The 25049-nt window shown below is 38.7% G+C and overlaps 1 protein-coding gene across 3 annotated transcripts in view; it reads right to left on the minus strand.

The window, feature by feature from the left end:
* POU6F2 (POU class 6 homeobox 2) overlaps positions 1–25049 on the minus strand; it is a 308399-nt gene that overhangs the window by 111469 nt on the left and 171881 nt on the right. The window lies entirely within an intron of this gene.

Raw genomic sequence — 25049 nt, forward strand, 5'->3', positions numbered from 1 at the left:
TCCTAATAGGTATATCTTATTCATGCTATAGAAACATACTGGCAATGATGCAACTAAGTGGTGTGAAGTTTCCTTAACACAATTTCTATAATCTCTTAAATGTTTCTTATGTTATATATAACCTTTTCATAAAATAATGCAAATGCTAACTTGCAACTGTAGAAAATTAAGACAATTTTGATGATAGTGAAAATATTGGTCATCATGTGAAGCTGGTTGCTAATGTACAGCCAAAGACAATGATGCTTTGCTGGAAGGGAAGGGGAGAGAATTTGCTGTTCACAAATGTCTTTGCTTGTGACATTTCTCATCCTCCTGAGGAAATCCACTGAGATGTGTAGGTGAAAATGGACATAAATACTGGGCAAATATCATTACTAGATTTACTGCAGTAACTCTAATGTCAATTAAATTAAAACTCCGGACCATTCAACAGTACAAAATAAAGAAGGACATGCCAATGCTGATACAAGATCTAGTGTTTTGCTTAAATTGACTTCTGATTAAAAATGTTAGAGGAAGAAATGTTTTTCAAGTGGGATAAACTATCCATCATGGCAACCCTGAGAACAAAACTTGGCACAGTTCGTGCACACGGAAATCAGAAACCACTACTTTAGATTCATTTTGCCAAGTTTTAACTAAGTAGATGCAAAAACTGTTCCTTTCATTTTCAGTGCCAGGTATTTTGTCTTTACTCTGTTGATTTTAATAGCTCGCTCAGAAGCTTGGAAATGAATGTTTCTTCCATCATCAATTTAAAACTTCTACATTTGCCAGCTATGGATGTTTTTTCTACTGTGTGTTTTCAATGAAGCTGAAATTAATATGGTTTTCTTTGATTTTCCATCCAAGTGCCAAGGAAGCATGGGTCAAACTATTCTTTCATCTCCATCCTTGGGCCAGAGCCAAGTTCAGAATCACATGACCACAACACCACTCATCTCTTTCCCTCTCTCCCATAGTCTTCAGAAAAAGGAAATTTTTGGTCTCCTGTTTCTCTAAAGACTACCTGGAAAAAACAGTTCTACAGAGATCCTCCATCATTCTATATGGAAGAACAATTCCTATGTGGCCATCACCTCCATTAGGACAGCTGCTGTTCTTCTCATACAAAACCCTTGCTTTGAGCAGATATGGCCCCAACAGCCTTTTTTTTTCCTATCAGCTATAGACATTTTATAGCTTATAGGACTATGCTGGCACTCCAGCAGTCTAAAGCAAATGGAGGTTTGGCAATTTTTTTTTTTTTTCATCCAGAAGTCTTCATGTGATTGTGGGCAAAAGCACTAAATTCCAGCCTGTATCTTTTCAGATATGTTCAGGGACACTTTTTTTCTCCCAATGGCTACCAAATTAGTAGGGCTGATGAAAAGTACATCAGAAAAACACCTTCAAAGATAAGACCCATAAGTGGAGACAACTGTTCTTTAAGGAGTCATTCAATGCAACAGATTTCACAAGGAGGTTTTCAGTATACCCTGCTGATCATTTTATGTATTTGATTATGGATCACAAGGCTTTCCAATTCATAAAGAAACTACTGTCAGGAAAGTATCTTATGTTTTATGCTGGGAAATTAATAGGGTAAGCCAAGAACATTAGATCTCTGATGTCAGCAAATTGACAATGGTCCATGGACCAGTACAGACAAAACCAGAAGTAATTTCCATCTATTGTATTTATTTATTCATTTTTAATGCAGCACTATTCCTAAATAGATCAATTTTATTAGTCCTTAATGCAAAATGACATCTGACTTCTTGCAATCACAATTCTAGAACACTGCTGATTTAACTGATGCCACAATGACTTTCTGATTTGATCACAGTATATCCACAAAATAGATAAGCTTTGGATGCCTGCATGATTTTGTCACTTTTCAGCTAGGACTGGGAGAAGCCTTCTTGTCAGGTTCTGTCTGATGGGTGCTTTGAAGACCGACATCTCACTCAGGTGAGAGGACTTGGTTTATCCCCTGCTGTAAGACCACTCTAAAAGAAATAGCCCCAAGAAGACCACAGGGAAAGCATGTGAGCCACAGACTGTGCCCTGTGCCAGTATGGGCACAAATGCAGAGCACATGCCACAACTGAGATTCAGAAAAGTTCCCTTGGTTTACGCACTGATCTGAAACTTTAACCTCACCATGGAACACTTTAATCTCTAACCATTTTCATAATTTGTAAACACTGCCAAATGTTTGGTTTCAGGCTATTTAAGTGATCAAATATTCTAATGGAAAATAAAACAAATAATTACCAAATCATCAGACAAAGAAAGCAGTTATAAATAATTGAATATGCTATAGTGACAAATACTATCCCCACCTGGATGCTGTGCTTCCAAGATGCAAAGTACTGTTTCCCAATTAAAAATAAAAAAAGAAAAGAAAAGGAGAAAAAAAAAAGGTCTTATATGGCAGAACACAGAACAAGTCAGATCAGAACCAGGGAATTAGGACTGATTGTCCTATGGATGAAGACTAGCATCTGGGAATCCGCTTCCTATTCCTGAAGCTACCATACTTGCACCTTGGGCATGGCAGCTAAACTCCCTGTCTCACCTTCCTGTTCTGTAAAGGAAAAGAGGGATAATAAACTTCACTTTTCTCACCATAGGATGCTAAATTAGTGAAGTACATCAGTGTGCACTAAGATCCTCAAAATGAAGGGAGTCAAAGGTACATAAAGCTTTATTTCCACATGGAAGAATTGTTATAGAGCTGCCTCAGACACTGTGTTAATGAGAGAGATGTTTTTAAATCATGCACCCTTTTTTTCCCCCTTACCTTTTGATAATGTCTGTGAAATGCTTTTATTTCCAGCACCTCCTAAGATTTTTTGAGATATCCAATAGCAAGGATGTCTTTGAAGATGAACTCTCACCTCAGCTCAGGCACATTTTAGGCACTTGTCTCACACCAGGTTTAAAGGATATCTCAGAATGAGAAACAGTCTAAGATTTCCTCGAAGATTAGTACTTAGAGTTCATTTCACATGACTGTAAGTACCATGATCATCAGAGACACACTGATGGAGCCAGTTAAACCAAACTAGCTAATGACAGTAACAATAAAAAAGTCCCCAAGAAAATGTCACCAACAGGATGCTACAGGTTCTTCCAGTGCAGTAAGCTAGGCTAGAGAAACAGAAGTACGACAAAAGAAAATGAATAAAGGAAAAGAAATTCAAAAGTCATAACTATAAGACCCTGGTTGGCTTCTTATGTGAACAGACTTCAGGTGACCACATCCTACTGCTAATTAGACTGCACTGCTTTGTGCCCAGGCTTATTATGCTTCTGAAGTTTGAATTATTGTGTGAGCCTTTTTCCTTCTTACACCAGTGATTATTGCCTCCCAGATTTGAGAAGAACGAATGAGAAATGGAAACTCCTTTCCCTCTCTTGTCAACAGCCCCTTTCCCTCTTCCTAAGTCCTTGCATAATAATGCTCAGGCTCTCAGCACCTGGAATGCTAAGGCTAGCTTGGTTTTGTTTCTGAATATATTACAAGTAATAATAGTAACAAACCAAGAAATATGAGTATATTTTATGATGTTCACATGTAGTTGTGACCTTTATACATGCAAAACAGACCTTTGTGTGTTATAAAGACTGTACAGGCAACGTTTAGCCATTCTGTTCACAGAGAACACACAGTGAGGTGAGAGAACCAAAGAGAGAGCAGCCATGTGAGGTATTTCGGAGGAGGTCTCCAAACATAAATACTACACAGGCGATATACTCAAGACCTCTCCTTGTTGCAGCTCAGAACAGGAGCAAACAGTTACTCTTAGTATTTGTGAAGAGCAAATCATGAAAAGGTAGCTGAGGCCAGATCCAGCCCAGCTGAGTATGGCCATTTCTGACCATGAAAATTCGAGAGAAAGCAGGCCTGTGATTTGTCCTGCTTGTATTATGTGCCCTTTTCTTCCCAATCTAAGATGGCACGAGACGAATAGAGGCAGTTATCCCTTCCTCATACATGACAGAACAAAATGTGTTCACCGCATAAAAATCACAGAAAACTTGTCCATCATGTGCTACAGATTTGAGTGTTCGCTTGTGTAAGTGCATACCAAGGATGTGCCTTTAAAATTTTACAATATGCAATTAAAAAATAATTAAAAAAAAAACCCTTTATTTCCATTGTCTATGAGAGTAGCATCTTCACAGTAATCTGTGGCATTGAAAATAACAAAAAAAGAAGGCTTCACAGACCCCTCCTTTTCCCTTAGACATCCTCCTGTCCTTAAAATCTAAAAGCCTCCCACTGGCCTCCTCTTGCAGCTGGTGAGCTACATTGCAGATGCACTTGCTGACCAGCCTTATCTTTTGTATCTGAAAGCAAAACGATTGCAAAAAAAATATGCAAATCAACATGGCTGATAAGAGCAGCAGAACAAACTTTTCTCTGAGTTTCACAGAGTAATGAGAGCAGTGTCAGTGAATTTATACTTCCGAAACCAAGAGGAAATCATGGCCTTTACTTATACAGTTCTAAGAGTTCTTTGTCTGGTGGATCCAATTTCCTTGTGGCTCCAGTTGTGCCACTAACACTGTGCTTGGTACTTGCTTTGCCACCCTTAATAAATAATGTAGGAGACGTCTGCTGTCTGGACGTGGTGTCCTTTCCATAATGTGGGTATGTAAACTCTTAATAATGTACACAGCAACATAACTTGAAATAAAACAATAAAATCCAAACCAAAATACTATAAAAAGTCAGAAAATCCTGGGGTTTTATTGGCTTTCTCACAGCTCCTGCATGGGCTCATATGTCACCTTTACTGTGTTGTCAGTCCTATTAAGCAAAGGCAGCTTATATTTAACAATTCCATTATTTTCTTTTCTCCATTACATAAGACCACATTAGGAGCCTGCTGTGTGTGTTCAAGCAGACCCAATCTGTTCTGTCTTGCACAGTCCAGGCATTACCTTCTAAAATGGCCCTGCCGAGCCTGAGGCACCACCAGCAGCTGCTCTGCACGGCTCGGTGCCAGGCACATTCCACTGCACACAGGGCACTCAGGAAAAGGATGCCAAGCTGCTGTTTATTTATGTCACCCTCCAAAGCCCCCAAGATACCACAGGCACTTATGAATTGCAGGTATGAACTGTTTTATCACTGTATTTCTTTTAACCCCACCCTGCTCCAATTGTCCATTTCCTTCATCCTTTTTCTCTCTTTTCCTCCCTTTTTCATGACTATCTTCTGTTTTTTGTGGTCTTGCATGCAACACGCACATTTATTCTTCTTGGACTACGTATTCAAAATAAGGAAGAAAGAAAGAAGGAAAAAAGAAAGGAAGAAAGAAGCAAAGAAGGAAGAAAGTAACAGGGAATAGTAAAAATCCAGAGTCAAATGTGAGTGGCACAGCTATAATTCTTTATGAAGCAGCAGGTAAGATTGATTGTCAAGGGTCAAAAGGCTAGGTCAAACTCCGCTCATTCGTCAGCTGAATGTCATTTTTGTTTTCCTTGTCACCAGATAGCTTTAAAAAAAATTGCAACTCCTTCCTCATTATATGGGACTTGGCTCCTTTCCTGCCATCCAGTATTAATGAAACTGTGCTTCAAGCCTGGCCTTCATCTTTGAGGTGGTTCTTCATGTACTTCTTCCCTTTCTTAAGTACTACAGAGTGAGGACAATTTTAAAGACCATTTTTTGCACAGAGAAGTTGGAAAATTGCCGCTAGAATGAGAATGATTTGAAAACATACATGCAGTATAAACGTCTGAATGAACAAAAAAGTAATTAAATCATAGCAGGTCCGAAGCTCACACAGCGGTGTCATTGAATCATGGTTAAATCCATGCACCTCATACAGAATCCTTAAAAAACCCAACACAAAACAATATTTTGAAATCATTTATGAGGGGAAAAAAAGAACTTTTTGTTATAATTAAAAGCTGTGCACCACTGCAATAATGCTAATACTGAAATTAGCCATTGATTTACTGTGAATATGATTTATAGATGCCTGATTCAGATAAAAACATAGCCAATAATTCCCTTAAAAAGAACTAAACGTCTAAATTAATTGAAGTGAAATGATACCTATGTGGTGAATTTTTGGCTGGCTTGCAATGGGATACCACTTCAAGCTAGCAGTTGGTGACTCAAAGGATGCTTCCTCAAATAAAACCATTTTTTGTGAAAGGTAAGTTTAGGTGCAATTATCCTCTTGTGCATTTATATAAAGGAAATACTCTGGGGTTTATTGAGTGCTTTTCACAAAGGGATCTCAGTGTAAATTACACAATTAAACCTCATCTAAAACCTATCCATGTGAGGACTGCCTCTGTATTTAGAGGAGCAGAATCAGGAACCCTTTGGTGAAACAATGAGAGGATTTACTAAATTAATTTTCATTAAACATATTGCTGCGCAGGGTGATTTAAGTACATTGACTAATTGACATAATACCTCATTTAGCCAGAAAAATGACCTTTTAAAATATTTATAATCACTCTCAGGCAAAAATATCCTGAAGTCCTGTGCTAAATCTGTATAGAATAACATTTCACACTGGTCTAATTTCCCTGCACAAGCGAAAGTGGTGACTTCAGTGAAGCCACCTGCACAAACTGCATCTCAAACAGGAAATTCAAAATGTTTTGCAAAAACAAATCAGTGAAGAGAAGATCAAAATAAATGATAACTCTAAACAAAAAGAAAAGGTTCTGATATCAAAGTAATTATTAGATTATCCACTAGAAACTTAGGAGGGCTGTTTCAAGGTCTGGCTACTGCAGGAACACAAGCTAGTCTGTTTGCTTCCAACCACAGGTAGAAGATAACACCCATTTAAAATGTGCAAAATTTAGGTCATAAACTGATGGATCATAGAATTATTTAAAAATAGAGATTCAGCCCATAGAATGAATCTCTAGAATTATTTAAAAATAGAGATTCAGCTCACAGACTAGTGGATCATAGAATTACTTAAAATAGAGACAAGAGGGTCACAAATGGACAATAATTAGTAAATCCAAAACTTAAGAGTACCTGACTCTCCTGTGATATTTGACAGAAACGGTGGAAGTCTAGAATGGACTAATCTGGGCAACTAGTGGTATTGTTTTTTGACTTGACTGGGTTTTGAGGGCAAACAACATACGAGGTTCTTCTAAAATGTTAGCCAAAACAACTCAGTTTTGACTAAGTCTCAGAGAAAATAAAATCAGAGGAAATTTGAACAAAATAAAAAAAAAATAAAGTGAAGATAAAAATCTTTCTTATTGCAAAACTAGATTTTCCTTCAGGATGCTTTTCTTGACTGCAAATTTCCAGTGGCAATGAAATCTGAATTTTCAACTTTGAGATTGGATGATGATGGCAACAATTAAAATTTGAATGGAGGGTTTGTCTTTACAATAACTTTGCTTATAGCACTGTGTTTGACAGCGCACTGCTTTTCTAATCATACTACAGTGTGGATATCCTTTTGCATATGTGCTGCAAGGATTCAGTTTAAAACCTCTCCATCACTAATGTGGGTATCAATGCTGTGGGACCAGGCCAAGTGCATGGATAAAAGTAACTGGAAAATAGAGTTGGGCACTGTCTAGGAGAGCCTCTTTTCGTTACATAAAGTGACTGATTATGAGATCCCAGCTGGCTTTTACATGGGGCCTTGTTCACTGAAATATTAATAGACGACATTTAGCTAAACAGTACAACAGAACCATGATACTGTGCTGAGAACTGCCACCATAAACACATTTTACTTCCTTAAATGAATACTAATTTGTAACAGGCTGTTGCCAAAGTGTCACACTTTCTCCTGACAAGCTACAGTCTTCTCTACTACCTACAGCTCTTAGGAATTTCACAGCTCATTTTTTTGGTCACATCTAGCACAGGAACATGCTGAGGAGGCAGTGAGTCCTTCTCTGTTGCTCAGGTGGGAGCAGGAAGCATGGAGAAGCCCCTGTGGATATAACAGAGGCAGTTCCTTTCTTCAACAGTCTGGAAGCAACATAACTGTCAAGCACTGCTTCCAAATGTGGTGATACCCAAAGTTGCATGTCCCTAAGTGCCACTCAGCATTCCTCCCCTTAATTAGCTAAGAACATTTGTTAACTACATGGAGCCCAATTGCAAATGCTAAATTTTTAATGAAGGAGAGAAGATGGTACATGAGCCATCATGCCTGCTCAAAGTCATTTAGTTCACCCATAATATAATTTGCTTCTTTTCTTTCTTCTTACTGGGAACTAACCCCTTTTCTCTCTGCTTTCTCAAAATTTACCCTTTCCTTTTCCTTTTTGCTTAGATTTTGTTTCCCCCTCTGTTTCCTTTTATTCTGTGACTCCTTGCATGGATTCGCTGTAGACCATCAGAGAGCATCTTTATAATTCCTGCATAAAACTGAACCATGTGAGTGAAAATTCCTCTCAATTTTGGCAAGAGCAGTTTGTAACCTTCCTGCTGAGATGAAATTTTGAAAATTTTAGATTCTATTTTCCATGTTATTGAAGGCCTCAGTTTTACGGGGAGACAGTGAGCTAAATTTTCCTCTCATTTGCCTGAAGACTCCTGCATGGTTTTTGGCCTTTCAATTATTGTATAATTAATACAAAAAGGGGAAAGTCTAGTAAGCTGCTCTATCTTGAATAGGATATTAGTAGCACCTTGCTCTCACTAGTGCTTTAATCAGACACTAGTGAAGTTTATAATGCAGGATAACCCTCACTGCCTGGTTCTTCCATTGTATTTTTGACACTGATGTTCACATAAATTAAAACAATTTCTAAGTGAACTTTTCCTCACAGAACTTTGCCATCTCACCTCCACTTCATTTTTTTTTTTGCTATTTTCTGCAGGATTATGATCAGTTGCTAACAGGATTTTTATTGTGTCATGAACGCTACTTAGCTGTGTCAGATCTACACATTTTGCTGATCCACATAATCCAAAATAACTTCTCTTTTACCTATCATCAGAGTATTATTCTGAGCCTGTCTTCCTCAATGGAGGTGTACTTTTTCACCCTATCTCCACACAACATCTTGTATCCAAGCCCTTTCCTGACTCACATCTGATGTGGTTTTCTGCTCTCAGATTTTTGTTGAGGTTTTGAACCTCAACACACTGAATCTGTATTCTATTCTTTAAGGTTTACATTTTCTTAATGAAACTTACATAGATCTGTTACTCCAGAATTTTTTACAGCTCTCTCCAGTTATTACTTGGGCTTAATACTATCTTTATGTTTTCTGTCTAATCTCCTATGATGAACTCCAGGTTTATGGTGAGACAGCATAAAATTACGTATATGTTTTGATGGTGTTGATTTATCTCTTTCAATACCTTACTTCCTTCTGTGGTTGTGCTTTAGGAGTCCTCAAGACAATCCTAAAATTCTGCATCAATAATTCTGTAAATGAATCCAGAACTAGGTTTTTCTGAAAACTCGAGGAGCCGACAAGCATGGGTTTTGCAAGACAGAAAGCTCTAGAAACCTGTAGTGCGAGGCATTAAAATAAAGCTGTGGTGTGACCAGCAAGCAGTATAGGGCTAATATGCATTCAACATCAAAAGAGGCCAGAAAAATGCAAATTCAGCCAAATGAGCTTTGATAGCAATATGGTCCCTGAACACAAGGGGTTTCACAGTCTCCCTTTATCCTGGCTCTGGTGAAAGACAATGGTTCTTTCCACTTCAACTTATTTCTGCTCCTAAGATTTTCTTGTCAGAAAGCAATGCCCACTTATGTGTGAGAGAAAAAAAGCTTTTTTTTTTTTTTTTTTTTTTTCAGCTGCAGCATGTGGGGAAGTGAACAATAGGGCTACAGGTATCGCTTCATTGCATCCTAACATCATTTTATGGCATTAAATTGAAAGACCTCTAAATACTCAAACCATGAGCCAGATGATACAATTATCACTTGAGCATAATTTCTATTCACTGAAGGAAATTTGCCTGAGTAAGAACTGTAAGAACTTATGAGTTTCTCTTGTTACAAGATTATTCTTTATGCCTTGCATGTATCATGAGTAGCTGGGGCAGACAACTACATAAAAAATCATTTAGAGGAAGATCATAGACAGAAATGATTTTTTAGAGCTGGGGTGTAAGACTTTAGAAGAACTTTAATGCAGAAAGCTGTGAATTGTATGAATTTTTCACTTCCATTTTAACATTAAATGGAGATTTAATATGACTACTTTCATTTGTCACAAATGCACATAAGCAAGGCTGAAGGACTAATACTCAGAACCCTGAAATAAATGTCTTCAACAGGAAGCTTTGTGTTTCTGCAGGCATAGCAATACCACTGTTTTAAGAAATGAGAATCAAATTAAATGTTTACTGCTGCAACACAGTGTTGCAAACAGTGTCAGTAAATTTATGAGCACTTTATAATTTTAACTGTCATCCAGACAATGGGTCATATGTGCATTAAAGTAGTCATAATAACCTGTCAGTAAAAATTTCCTGTAGCACATTCATAGGAAAAAGTGTTTGCAACTTAAGGAGCTCGCTTATGTACTGGCAGAACAGTTTCTGCTATGAAGTGGTGCAGTCAATCTCTCTGAAAAATAATTTCACTTTGATCTGATGTGCTAGCTAGGATTTTATCACTTTTAGTTTTATTTTAAATTTCCAGCATTCCTTTTCAGAATTCACCAAACCACTGTTAACACCCAGTCATTGAGTAGAACATTGCTTGTTCTTGGCCTTAGGTCTTGCCTTTAGAGAAATAAACAACTACCCATATACAACCCACAATAACTTGTGAGTTATTATTTATTACCTATACTGGTTATCATGCAGAAAGTTAGAGAGGCTTTCCATACACTTTGGGAAACAACATTCAGCAAACTGATGCCTGCCAGCCAGAGTGTTGTCACTGCAGTTACAACTTCCTCAGGATTTGTAGGCTCTTGTGTTCTCTTCCCATGTCTGGACCTGCTCTTGCTTCCCCTGAATTGAACTGCTTTTGGTAGGATCATGTCCATCATGATGCTCTTGCTGTTTAGTCTCAGCAAGCAGAATGGTTTCCAGACCAGTGTCCACCCATGATGTCACCTAGCAGAGTACTGAAATCTTAAATATTTCCATCAATCATTCCTAGTGCTACTTGTCCCTCCTAGAGGGTCAAGTCATGGTCAGCAGCAAGCTAAAGTGCCATACTCACTCACTAAAACAGGGCTGGGGAAACATCTTGCTCGCCATATTATTAGCTTAGGAAGCAAAGATAAAGAGTGAAAGCAGGGACAAGGAAAAATAACCCTTTGAAACAATGACCTGCTATGAGTGCACTCTAAACAGAAAGTTCTGAAATGTATTATCACATATATAACTTAACATAATCAGTAAGAGACAGAAGAAAAGCAGTTGATTAAACATTGCAGACCCCCCCTCCCAAAACCCAATGGTCTACACAACTTTTAATATTCAAGTTTTGATTCAGTTTGTTCTTTACAGAACTGAACTAATTCAATATACAACTTTTAATTAAGGGTCTTCTCCATCTGGGTATTGTTGGCACACATATTCCTGAACAGTGTGTACCTGTCAATCAGAATGATGCCCATATCCAGGAAGATCAGTATCAGAACAATAATGGACAGTCTATGGCAAGAAACAGTGGAATAAAATGATTCCATAATTAAAAAAAAAAAAATAGAAGGATCAGTAGTTCCTCTATATTCAGGACAAAGTGGGTGAACAGAACCATGTCAATAATTATTCCGGGAGGCAATAGAGTGCTGATATTGATGAGCTTTCTGGTCTTGTCCTGCTATAGTGTTCACTGTACTGCATATCTCACTTACTATCCAAACCATAAACTCCTACTCATGCTACTCTAGATGGAATGGCAGGCATCAAGCCTTCATAAAACAATTGCTTTCTATTGCTTTTTAATATTTTGTTCTTTTTGGAGCAGCTGCTGGGATAGATTAAGTGGAAAGCTGACATAACTGAACGTAATGAAAAGGACTGTCCTTTCCTGTGGCAGTTGGTGCTGGGGAGAGGGTTACAATCTGCAGCAGAGCTTAAACAGATACTGCAAATTCCTGCAAAGCAGCTGTCCTGGTTTGGGCTGGAATAAAGTTAATATCCTTCCTAGTTTCTGGTACAGCCCTTTGTTTTGGGTTCAGCATGACAATAATGCTGATAATACACTGAAGTTTTCAGTTGTTAATCTGGGTTTGCATTAAGTCAAGGACTTTTCAGCTGCTCATACTGCGTTGCCAGCTGAGGCTGGGAGCAAACAAGGAGCTGGGAGGGGACATGGCCAGGACAGCTGACCCAAACAAGCCGAAAGGTTACTCCATATGACATCATGCCCAGCATATAAACTGGGGGGAGGTGGCTGGGGACCACCACAGCCTGGGGATTGTCTGAGCATCATTCAGCAGGTGGTGAGCAACTCTATTGTACATCACTTATTTTGTATAGTCTACTTCCCTTTCCTTTTCTGTCCTATTAAATTATCTTTATCTCAGCTCACGAGTTTTACTTTCTTTTTCCAAATTCTTTCCCCTATCCCACTGTGACAGGGAGGGAGTGAGCAGCTGTGTGGTACTTAATTACCATTTGGGGTTAAACCATGACAGCAGCTGATGTTTCTGTTCAAACACCAACCTAAGATCTATCTGCAGGATCTGGTACTGCTGTCTGCACACAGAAGGAACACAGTTGCGTATCTCACCTGTTTGTTTTTTTTGCTTCCCTTCTGTTCTCCCTATTCATATTGCTTATTAATTCCAGTGATTTTTCCTTCTTGGTCTCTTCTCTATACCCACATCTGAGCTATGAAATCCACCCCCAATTCTGCCCCTGCACTGTTTCTCCTTTGTTGCATGCTTTGAATTGTAAGTGTACATCAAAACCGCTAATAAATCACTAATAAAGATACTTCTCCAAGTAAAACCTGTCCACTCAGGATGACGAGTCATCCTTGAGCAGCTCCACTCTTCTTCTCCGTTAACATCCATCTGCACAGTTTCATCCATTTGTACATCCTGTGTTTAGGACCTTATCCTGCAGTCAGTTCTTACATGAAAAATTTATCAGTGAGATTACTGTCAGACATCATTTTCTGAAGGAGGTCAATGATGGAGCCTGGACGTTAAGGTAGATGGATTCCTGGACCAATGCAATATGGCAATTTCTGTATCCTTAGACTCACAAAATGACTCACTTTTCAGCTGGAATGGTGCTTTGCTGCCATGGAAGTCTGCCAGGCTGAAGTTATGGAAGTTGTTGTCTTATTGCATGTGATTGAAAATGTTTTAGTATACTACATACCTAATACTCTTTGGTGTGCACTTAACAGGAGAACTATGGTGGGTCTGGTCCCTGCCTCATCAGCCCTTGGTTGCTGATATAAAGAGTAGAGCTAGGAAGCTGTCCCAGGTTTCCTTCTTTCTCTTTCCCCCCAGATTTTGGCCTGTGGCTCTGACCATTAAAATTATAGGAATTACAGAGATCATATGTAGGCACAGTCATTGTGGTAAATTGACTTGATCAACTGCATAGCCATTAGATGGTTTTATGATTCCCTTTTCAGATATAGAACAACTTCAGGTTATGGAATGATAAGTCTATTTATCCTTTTTTAGCTTTAAAAGTTACAACAATGCATTTCCAGCATATTGGAGGATAGTGACGTTCCAAGAAAAGCCCTGTAACACGAAGTACCTGCATTCTTTCCTCTCATTATTACTGAAAATTATGCCCTGGGAAAATCATTCCTAATATGAGGACTTCCCAGTACAGTATTGCTCTTACTGAGAACATGGATATCACATAGGTGGGAATGCTGTGAGAGGCTTCTCCAGCAAGAATAAGAAAGGCACATGGTGGTCTAGCAGCTGTGATAAGTGAGTTACCTATGGAGCTGCAACTGCAGCATCCCCTTTGCTGGCAGAATATATGCTTTTTGCATAATTGTGTGGCTATAAAATCATTCCCTAGATACAGGAAAATATTCATGGCACCAGCTGAAACCATCACAAACCAAACAATCCCAGATCTTCAATCCAAGTGGAGAATTCCCTCTGATCTGTCTGTACAGACTAGCACAAATGATACATCACCGAGGGGGTGCTGAGACACGTTAGGTGCCTGGCAGGCAGAAGATGGCATAGTGTTTTGCATGGCATGTTGGAATTGACCCTTCAAAGCCTGAAATTATTTGCTTTTTTGTTTACAACCCAACTTAGTAACAAAGTGGTGACTTCTGGTAGCACTCATTGCATTAATCATGTTTTTGTGAGGTAACAGCAGATGCTGGACGCCTGATAGCTGCTGTATTGTGGCTCTGTCTGGTATTAAAGCAAAAACTCAGGGACCTTGATCTATTGCACTTGCTTGACATAGATGACTATTTTTTCTTTTCCACACAACATTCCTTGGCTTTCCATCACTTTGTTTCTACCCTCCTTCCTGTGGTGGCTGGGGACCTATGTTAATTATCCAGATGGAGATGATGGCACCCTCCTTGTACTGTGGCACAGAGATACCACCTTAATTACCTACCACTTTTCTTACGTTCTTACTGTTTTTCTTTCTTGCTCCTAGCATTTTTAATGGTTTATGCCCAGGTCTTTTCTGTTGCTTGCATCCAGTTACACCTTCAGTTATAGTCTCTAATTCATCATCCCTGATGAGAGTTCCCCACCCCCCATCCTCTAATTTTTCAGTCAGTCTGCCCCTACTTCCCTCTGTTTGGGAGCCTGTTTGCTACTAAAAGTTTACTATTGGCAGAACATGTGACTGAATCAGAGTCATTAACATGCATGATGTTATGCAGAGAAACAGAAAAACCAGATTCCTGTCATGAGGAATTTACATTGCAAAAATGACTTTATTCTCTTTCCTAATCATCCTATTTTTCTGTCAAGATTGACAACATCACCATGATCCCTTCTCCTCAGCCCTCCAACATAATCTCTGATTGTACTTTTGTCCTGGCAAGAAGACTTTGCTTATGAGTGACCTTCATAATTTGCTTTCATCCTTCCTGGGCAAAAGCACCTTTCTCGTCTTTGCCTTTCTGACTATTCATACCTATTTTATGGATTGCTTCATCCCATTCCTTTTCCCATCTGAAAAGCAGTAACCCCTGTTTGAATCTCCTAACGACTGGTGAAGATGAATTAACATCTGGTCACCATGCTGGTGAGTGATGAGGGACCAGACATCACAACCAGATTGGGTTTATCAGTATTCTGATGTCACATAGAGGACTGAACTCTTACTGACACTTATAGCTGAGGATTCAACAGAGAAAATAGTGAAAGCTGAAAGAATTTGAACAAAACCTAAGAGAGAAAAGGATATAGGAAAAAATGTGATTAAAATCAACACTTGAAACCAAACAGCTATAATTAAGAAGAAAGGATAAATTTGACTAAAGTTCTGCCCCACTTCAATATAAAAACCAAAGAGAGGAATAAGAAAACATCCCAAATATATATTGACTAGGAAAAAACTATTAAGTAATTGGTCTAAAATAAAAGCTTATTTTGTACAGAGTTAGTTTGGTAAATGGAATTATCCAGGAAAATTTACAACAGGTCTAAGAGCAGCAATAATAGTATGATTTTAAATGAGAAAAAAAAAAAATCCAGTAATATGCCAGGCTCATTATTACACAGAGGTAGTTAAATAGTTAATAATAAGCCAAAAATACCCTGTTCTGTAAATAAGAGAGACGAAAATGTGACTTCAGTCCCAGGAAAAATAATTAAAAGGATGGCATTGGATTCTCTTAACTAAGAAACAGGTGTAAAAATAGTGTTAATCAATGCAGCTTTATAAATAACAGGCTTAGCTGGAGAAGCCTGCCCACAGTGTTAAAGAGAGCTACAAGTTGTTGGACAAAGAAATTGTGATGACATGAACTCCTTGGACTTTCTTTACAGAAAATCAGGTGTATACCTTAACAGTATAGTACATGTCAAATGGATTAAGAACTAGCTAACTGACAGTTTGACACTTGGGCATAATTCTCAAAAGGGGTATTTTAACAGTCTCTGCATGGATCAAAAGTAGACACAGAAGAATACAACTGCTGTAATACCCAAAGGGGCTTACATTTTCTCTCATAATATTTAATGTTTACATCCAAGAAGTAAATATATAACCAACACAGAAAAATGGCAAGTATTGTGAGGAACCGGGCAGTCATAGAAGTAACCTGACACACCTGGTAAGCTGGATCCAAATCCATTTTAAGACAGTGCAAAATATACAATGATATGGTGAAGCTCCACCTGAAGTACTGTGTCCAGGTCTGGGGTCCACAACATGAGAAAGAGCTGGAGCCACAAAGATGATCAGGGTGCTGTAGCACCTCACCTATCAAGTATGGCAGAGAGAGTTGGGATTGTTCAGTCTGGAGAAGAGAAGGCTCCAGGGAGACCTTATTGCAGCCTTTCACTAGAGTCACCACATGAAAGACGGGGACAATCCTTTCAGCTGGGCCTGATGTGACAGGACAAGGAGCAATGTTTTTAAACTGAAAGAGGAGAGATTTAAACTAGGTATTAGATATTTTACTTTAAGGGTGGTGAAACAATGGCACAGGCAGCCCAGAGAGGTGGCAGACATTCCATCCCTGGAAACAGTCAAGGTCAGTTTGGACGGGGCTCTGAACCACCTGATCTAGTTAAAGATTTCCCTCCTCACTTCAAGGGAACTGAGCTAGGCGACTTGTAAAGGTCCTTCTCAACTCAAAGCATTCTGTGACTTTTGATGTACAAATGGACAAGGTATAAGAACATATCTCCAGATGGAGAACTGCCTCTTGCAAGCTAAAGATGCTTATTTTAATGCATTACAGAACTACCAAGACAGAGCTGCATCCTGAAGAAGCACTGAAATCGGAAACATCAGGCACACAAGGACAAGAGTAAAGTTTTTGAATTGTCAAAGCCACCGGTAAAATAGGTACTGGAGCACTATATTAAGTTCCAGTGACCAAAGGAAAAATCTCTTTCAAGGTTCTTTAAAAGCAGAAGAGGTATGAAAAATTATTAGAGAATTTACACTACTGTTACAGACTGAAAAACATGAATTTAATTAATCTGAAACAAAGCCAAGCAAGTAGTGAGTGAAGTCTTTCAATTTCACTAAAAGACTCCTTGAGGTAGGCAAAGAAGCTGAAGTCTAGGTATATACAAAGAAGAAATAAAGAACTGTAAGTTGTAAGTAATGAAGGCTTCTGTACAAAGATCTCTGGAAAACAACAGATTATTCCACTGGTCTGAAGTAAAATTCTTGATTTGACATCTTTTTGGGAGAGGTATGCCAGATTAACTCCAGAGTAAAAAAATCAATATATTTTGGACAAACAATGACACTTTTAGTTCTAAACATCTGAAATGTTAAAACAACCTGGACTGAAAAGTATATTTTCTAGATATGAAATATATGTTATTTATAGCCAATTACAAAATGCAACGCAAGCCGCATTTTAGAGCAGAAAAAGAAGTCTCTCCAAAACCTAATGCTGGGGATTTTCAACGTGCTATAGAGATTTAGTGAAAGAACTTAAATGCAGAGGGAAGAATATTGATGTCAGTCTTTGGAAATCAGGCTGTTTTGCAGTTCTTAGAATCACTGTGTTCACTTCATAGGAAAGGGATTTTTTCACTGATTTCAGAATATCCATCATGTCATCATATTCCTAGTTCACCATGCCTATGGTGAAATTTGCTGAAACCTAGCAAATCTCTTCTTTTTCTCTATATTCCTTCTGGAGCTTCAGTTAGGGGATGAGGCAGACAGGACTGGGTGTCTTACCTGTTCCTGAATGTGCAGGTATATAATCTGCTTAATTGTGTGTATTTCTTCCTCTTATTCATACTATAAATGCTGTCTAACAGTTCAGGAGCTGATAAACACCTTCCCTTCTTAGAGTATTTGCTTCGCCATAGGCCCTTGTTAATTATCTGTTGTTTAGACAACTCCCTCCCCCCCCATTACCCTTCTAGCGTCCTGTAAACTCAAATGCATCACAGGATTTTGTCGTCACCATTTTGTGGGAATAAACAAGAGCTGAACAGTTGCTGAATAGAAATGCAAGCAGCATACTCTTTAAAGCTTTGAGTCATTCAAAAGTATGGAGAGAGAATGAATTTAAATCTGCAGCAGCCAGTTGCTGTTCCGGGCTGCTAATGTGGTTCTTAGGCTGAAGGCCTGTCTTTATGCTGCCTGATGCAAATCCATCCATTCTGGAAACAAAAATGTCTCTTTCCAGTGGTACATAACTGCTCAGTCTCTGTAAGGAAACCTAAAGGAAGTTTACTGCGGGGCTGGGTCCCAGGGGATATCCCTGGCCAACTCAGTGGTTGCACGTGATGATCTTAAAGATCTTTTCAAACCAAAAGGATTCTGTGGTTTTACGATTCTGACTCTGACAACTCTTTGGGCTGATTGGTCCCTCATGAAGGATGCTGACTTCACAGCTCTACAAAATGAAGTGCTTGCTGTACCAGCCAGGGAGATAACAATTGAAAGTTCAAGAAGGAATTTGCATCTGAGAAGATGAAAGTTTAGACCAATGCCTCTACACACACTTCTGAGATGGCCAATTACCCTCTGTTATGATTTGGGTTTTTTGGTAACCAGGATATCTATTTTCACAGAATTGCACCAGTTCAACTCATATAGAGCAGTCTGCCTTCCTGGCCTCATTACTGCATTTGTACAACCATTCTTTAAACAGTTGTGGTGGGTAGAAAATTCTCCCCCAACATTAACTTTGCCAGGCCAGCTCAGTGGAAGCAAATGAAAGCTGTATTTGCAAGCAAAACTACAGTCTACAAAGAAATGCAATGAATATGTACAAATATACAGTATTTAAAATTAACAAACAGCACTAGGACCCCCCTGGTCAAAGACCAGGGGAGCTGCAACAGCTTCTCTCTCCCTGCCTCCCCCTTGCCCCCCTGTACAAAAGGGACAAGAGACAGAAGTAGGGATATTGGACTTAGCCAAAATAATGCAGCCAAGGTCAAGCAGAAGCAAGTTAGTATCTCCCCAAATGAAGAAGCGAGAAGAGAGAGAAATTGTTTTGGGAACCACATCTTATGGTAGATATCTCTCCAATGGAATTGTTAAGAACAATCATTATTTTCCTTTTCACACCCAATAGTGATTTATTTACATTTTACTACTTTTCTGTTCAAGATCTGTGAAAAATTTTAAAGGCATAGACTAAAACTACCACACCAATGGTTGTATCTTATTTTGCTAATTCATTCATTCATTATTCACTCCTTCTTTGACACTATAAGATCAAATTAAATTGTCCAGAGAATAATAGTAATAATGTTTTGTGCAAAAGTTCAGAGGGACCTACCTTAGCAGTTAAATCTTATGATAATTTATCATCCCAATGGTGTTTATATTAGCATGTAGAGAAAATACCATGGATTGATTTTGTTAAGTCATATCATAATATTGGCATTACTACTAGATACAAAATCCTCAACTAAACAAAGAGCCTTAAGAAAAAGCAAATTACTTAGCTCCCCCCCCCCCTTTTTTTTTAAATTGAAAACTGAAATTTTCAGGAAAATTCAACCCCATCACTTCACATGGTGGTCACATGCCACCTGAGAAATATCAGGCTTCCTGACTCCATTTTCTTACCAGCAATTACTTAAAAAACTACTTGTAGAAAATACCTGTTTGGTACCTGAAGAGTTAATCAAACCTTAGCTGATCTGAGAGAGTTCTTCCCTGCAGGTCCTCAGAGACACTTGTAATTAATTTGATCTTCTCCAGTCATTAACTCAGATTCATAGTGAGCTCTCCACACATTGCTCTATTAATTCACTGGAGATCAGTTCTCAGGATTCATTTAGTTAAGCAGCACTGCTGGATTACATTTTAAAACCCTTTAAACTGGTTGTAATTGATGTCTGTTTATAAAAGCTTACTTTAATGGAGTCAACGTGAGACAAAAATCTACCATACTAGTCTAAGATAGTGCCTTGCTGTTTAAAGCATGTCTCCAGAGGCATCCAGTTAAGTAAGAGACACTGCAAAATAAAACAAATTCCTCATTAATCACTGACCTATCCTTGGCATTTTTAAAATAGTTTTTGGTCCTTCTGACTGCTGGTACCTTGGAAATGAATCTAAAGTAGATCTTCACTGTGTAATAACATACACATTTGTTAGGTATTAAGACTTGATGCTGACCCCAGCCAGCAAAGCTCCTATTGGCTTCAACATGAAGTCAACAAGGGTGAATGTAAAGAGCAACATTGTCCTTCATTAAAATTTCAATGCAGCCAGCACAACGACTGCACTTGTCAGATAGCAATACGTTTGAAAGAAGCTCTTCCCAAAGTCCTGGAGCAGCAAGACATGAACTTTAACACACCAAAAACTGCATTCTGCTCTTGCTGTTCAGAAATTAAAGCATAAGTAGGAAAATGGTGTTACTGCTACTTACAGAGATTGACTTTGAGTTCTGTCTTCTGCACAGCAGTGGATAGCTACAGTAATGGCAGTTGAAACAAAGTCTGAATAGAGAGTCAAGTCAGATATATTAAGCTCGGAACCACCTTTCACAGAATCACAGAGTGGTAGGGGTTGGATGGGATTTCCAGAGATTATCTGCTCCAATCCCCCTGCTAAAGCATGGTCACTTAGATCAGATTGACCATGACTGAAACACACAGGAGGGTTTTGAAAGTCTCTGGAGAAGGAGACTCCATAACCTCTCTGGGCATCTTGTTTCAGTGCTCCACCACCCTCAAAGTAAAGAAGTTTTTCCTTAACTTTGAAGCAATATTTTGAAGGAAGAGTGCTATTTATTATAGTTTGGGCAGAGGACTGGAAATAGACCTGATCTTCATGGATTCTGCTTCTACACTATCTCATGCCTGACCACCTCAAAGCTGACTGAAGAACTTGGGTCTATCCATATCTATGTGGCTAGACATAACCTGTGTAATAGAAGATGAAATACCTCTGGTAATACTTTCTGAAGTAGCTTATTGACTACAGAGTCCCATTTTTTGGAAAAACAATTTGAGACCACACTTTTATTTCTAAGCACTTGTAGCTGAAATGAAGAACACTTTCAGGTGTTCATTCACTCTGAAAATGAAACCCAAGCTCTCTTAGTTTGCCAACCAAAATCCACAAGCATCGCAAACTAATATCCATCCAGAAAATAAACTAGGGCTTTGTGTTGGTCTCTGTGACCACAGAAGAAAGATAAACCTATTATGAAGTTATCTACTATTACATCTACTGTTATCTACTGTTCATTTGTAACTTCTTTACAGGGGTGTTGTGAGACTAAATTAATAGCTTTAAAAACTTGCAAGATCTAAGGTGGAAGATCTTATTTAAATGCAAAATCAAACCATTTCATGACATGGACAAGAGATTCTTATCTTGCAGCACCCTTTTCTAGAATAATGTTTCAGACATCCCTGCTTTGTGCACAAAATGTAAAGAAAAATGAGAGTTTCAGTAGGTTAGATTAGTAATGACAGTTTTAATATTCACAGAGCCAGATTCTCTTTTGTTTTACAAGCAGCAGATTTGTGTTGTTCTGAAGCTAAACTGGCACAGAAAATGGTCCTCAATACGAGGAATTTTTTCCAGGCTATTTTATCTGCTAAGTTTTGTGTCTACAGGGGAAAGATCATGTATACCTTTTATATACAAATGGTAAAGGAATGGAAAATACTGGGTACACTATTTTTTTCTCTCAAACCCTAATTGCAGCAACATATTTACTCAGCATTCTTTAGGTCCACTCAATCACTCATACTTAAAGCATGGCTTCAGTGCATGTGGACAGTATGTGCTTTCACAACAAGATGAGACAAATTGCAACAATCTTCTTTAATGTGATCTCATACCAGATGAGCTGAACAATAGTAGAGGAAGCCAATGGCAAACTTGACTGTTTTCTGCCAAATAAAAGTGAGGTGGAAATGGAGGTCAGTTATTTTCTTGGTGATAGTGTTCTTGTCAGAAGTGAAAAGGAACTGGGGTGCAGCTCAGAGCAAATACAGTGGGTAATTTTGTTAAGTACATGTTATTCACTGCAGCTTATAATATAAAAAAAAAAACCCAACAAAAAACAACCCAGCAATGTTGTTTGATACCCCAAGATGGGAAAGAATCTATAAAGAAGGCATAAGCAAAAAGCTGCAAAATACAAGGAGGTGGCCTGTACTTTTCTGTATTTACCTTTTTTTTATTTTTGTGGGATATGCCACCACATCATCTCAGCTTCACAGTGCTGTTAATAAGTTAATTCTGTTAACAGGATGATGCATCTTATTTTACTGGCCAGGAAAATGTTGTATAGGATGGATTTGACTGGCTCAATGTGGCACAGTAGTTCTGTAATATGCCAGAAAAGAGAAAACAAACAGCTGACATTCATATCAGAGACTTCATCACAATCTGCATTTTTCACCTACTGACATGAAATGAAAACTCCTCAAAGGGTCAGTCACGGTGCCTAAATATTTGCTTATATGACCATTTCTTCTGCCAGCAGTGCCTTCTCTTCCATTGACATGGAATTATTTTAAGGATGCAAGAATACTTTGAGAATCACAAGCAATTTGCACTCCAAAAGTGAGAGTTTTTGTGGTACGAGGCACCAAGTACCAGCAGGCAGATGATTGCCACAGTTCCCCAATACTGTTTTCCCTGTACTCAACTCCTCTGTACTGTGAGCGATGCAACTGAGATTCCCATGTGGAGTTATGCTATCAGACCAGGGCCAGAGTGTGAGCTGCTGGGAAATCCAAGCCTCTGTGGGGAAGAAGATTTCAGGGTCAGCAGATGGCACATGGACCTTAGCCCATCTTGCAGCAGGGACCCTGGGGAAGCAATGACATCGCCTGTTTATTAACTACTTCAGGAGTTCCACATTCATGTGGCCATTGATCAGCTCCCAGGGTCACAAACATTGGCTGGCAGGCCTGCACCAAAGAGCAGTCTGAGACTGAAGGCTTTCAAAACCTTTCAGGCCCTCAGTAATCAATACATTACTACATTCGCTTACCACACACGTGCTTCCCCCAAAGGACTCTTAATGGAGGCATTCCAGATACAAAACATCCATGTTAAGAATCAAAAGTCTAGCTCTCTGCACAGAAGAGCAGCACCTTTAGCACTACCCAAGTGTGTCCAGTTTGCCTTGCTATTGGACATTTGCACCTAAATTCTGAAGGCACTGAATGTCTCTCTGGCAACATAAAACACATTAGCTACCTGGAATGTGTGCTTGTCATCCTCTGAAGACTTGGCTTGTCCAGGTTCCAGGTGAAGTGCTAATTTCAGTTAATTCACCTGCAAGTCTTTTAGGGACTTAGAGACTGTATCCTACTCCAGCTCTGTTGCTGTGCCTATACCCTGCGTCTGTTGCATAGGGAAGGAGCAGCAGTGACTCATTCACATGCAAAAAAAAAAAAAAACCAAAAAACCAAACCCACACTTTTTTTGTTTTTGATGTAACATCAGTCAGGTCTATGAGTAGCTTTAGGTGTTAGACATAACCTGCTGTTTCCTTGGGGCTGTGGGGATGCATTTCACATATCTGCATGTAAAGATCTGCACTATTCTTCCTGTACAAGGATGGGTGAAGAACAAGTGCCTCCCTCAGATGAAGCAGTGGTGCAGGCAAGTGTACTGTCATTGCTTCTGACACTTGTTCTAAGGCCTCACATCCAGAGTAACAAATGGAGGAAAAAGCTTATTTTTGCTTGCTTTGTCATGACAGAAGAGGAGCCTTTCCCAAACCTTCTTCCTTAAGATCCAGTTTGGTGAGGTAAAATTGGAAATTGGAAACTGAAGGGATGTTTCTTGAGAGATTTAAAATGCTGATGGTTATGTGAAGGGTGGGAAAGAAGAGGAGCAAAATCAGGTTTGTGACGTAATGGGGGCTCCAGTTATAACTACAGAGGCCACTACATTACTGAAAACAGTGCAAAATGTGTTTGGTTTTTTTATTTGAGAGGAAAACAAGAGGAGATATGGACTGTTTCCCTTTTCAGAAGATGTAATGCAGTGTTATACTGAAGTGAATATATCTTTCGAGTTTCAGATGTGAAAAGCAGTGCCATTAACTGCCCACAAGCCATAGCTCAGTGCATAATAACAAATAGTTCTGTCTTCATCAATCCATATTGTTCTCAACAATCCTGCCTAAAGCTGCTTCTGGGTGATCATCAGAGTTTGATAAAATGATTACTAGATAATGCTATCAAATAACTATCATGATTAAACAAGTCTTGAAGCACTGGAGTACTTTATGTGAGGAATGAGTTTCTCCATCAAATCGCATAATAAATATATCTTAAACAAAATGGGTTTTGAACAGCATGTTGGAATTAGATCAAGAAGAATGAAGTTTCCATTTTCTGAATAGCTACAAATACAACAAAATACTTTCCTATGAATAATGCAATTACTTTAAGTAGCAGAATTGTTTTGCAGTCACCTTTCTCTGGTATGTTGTTTCACTCTGTGTATGAAATCTGTAGTAAGGTTGTTACATGTGTCACTGTGGCTTTCTTCACACCTGGGCTATTTTGTGACATCACAGATTTCTTCTTCTCTACTCAAAGCACAGTCACACAAATCATCCAGAAAACAATTTGAAGCTAATCGTGACTTTTACATCTGAAATGTCAAAAGCTGTTAAACATAATTTGAGCTCAGAGCCCCTGTGTAATCCTGAGGTTGAGATGAAGAAATTAACAATCAATCAGAGTGCTACTGATTCAGACTATGATGGAAATGGGAGTGACCTGTGATATACTTCCAGCAGCTAGAATGACCACCAAATAAATTGATGGCAATAATTATTATGTATAATTTGTAAATAGAAGGCAAAAGATACACTACACTGCAACCATGATTATCCTGAAGACAGGAAGGACTTGGAATAAAGTCAAACAGAGATTCCAGGTCATCAAGGAACTCACAAATACAAATATTTGATGATTATCCCCACTGGACCTGTCCTCTTGATGCCATTCATACACAGGCCATTTAAAATCTTTTGGTACAACTTCCTCTG

Source organism: Indicator indicator, chromosome 11 (assembly GCF_027791375.1).
Source record: "Indicator indicator isolate 239-I01 chromosome 11, UM_Iind_1.1, whole genome shotgun sequence".
Lineage (NCBI taxonomy): Eukaryota > Metazoa > Chordata > Aves > Piciformes > Indicatoridae > Indicator > Indicator indicator.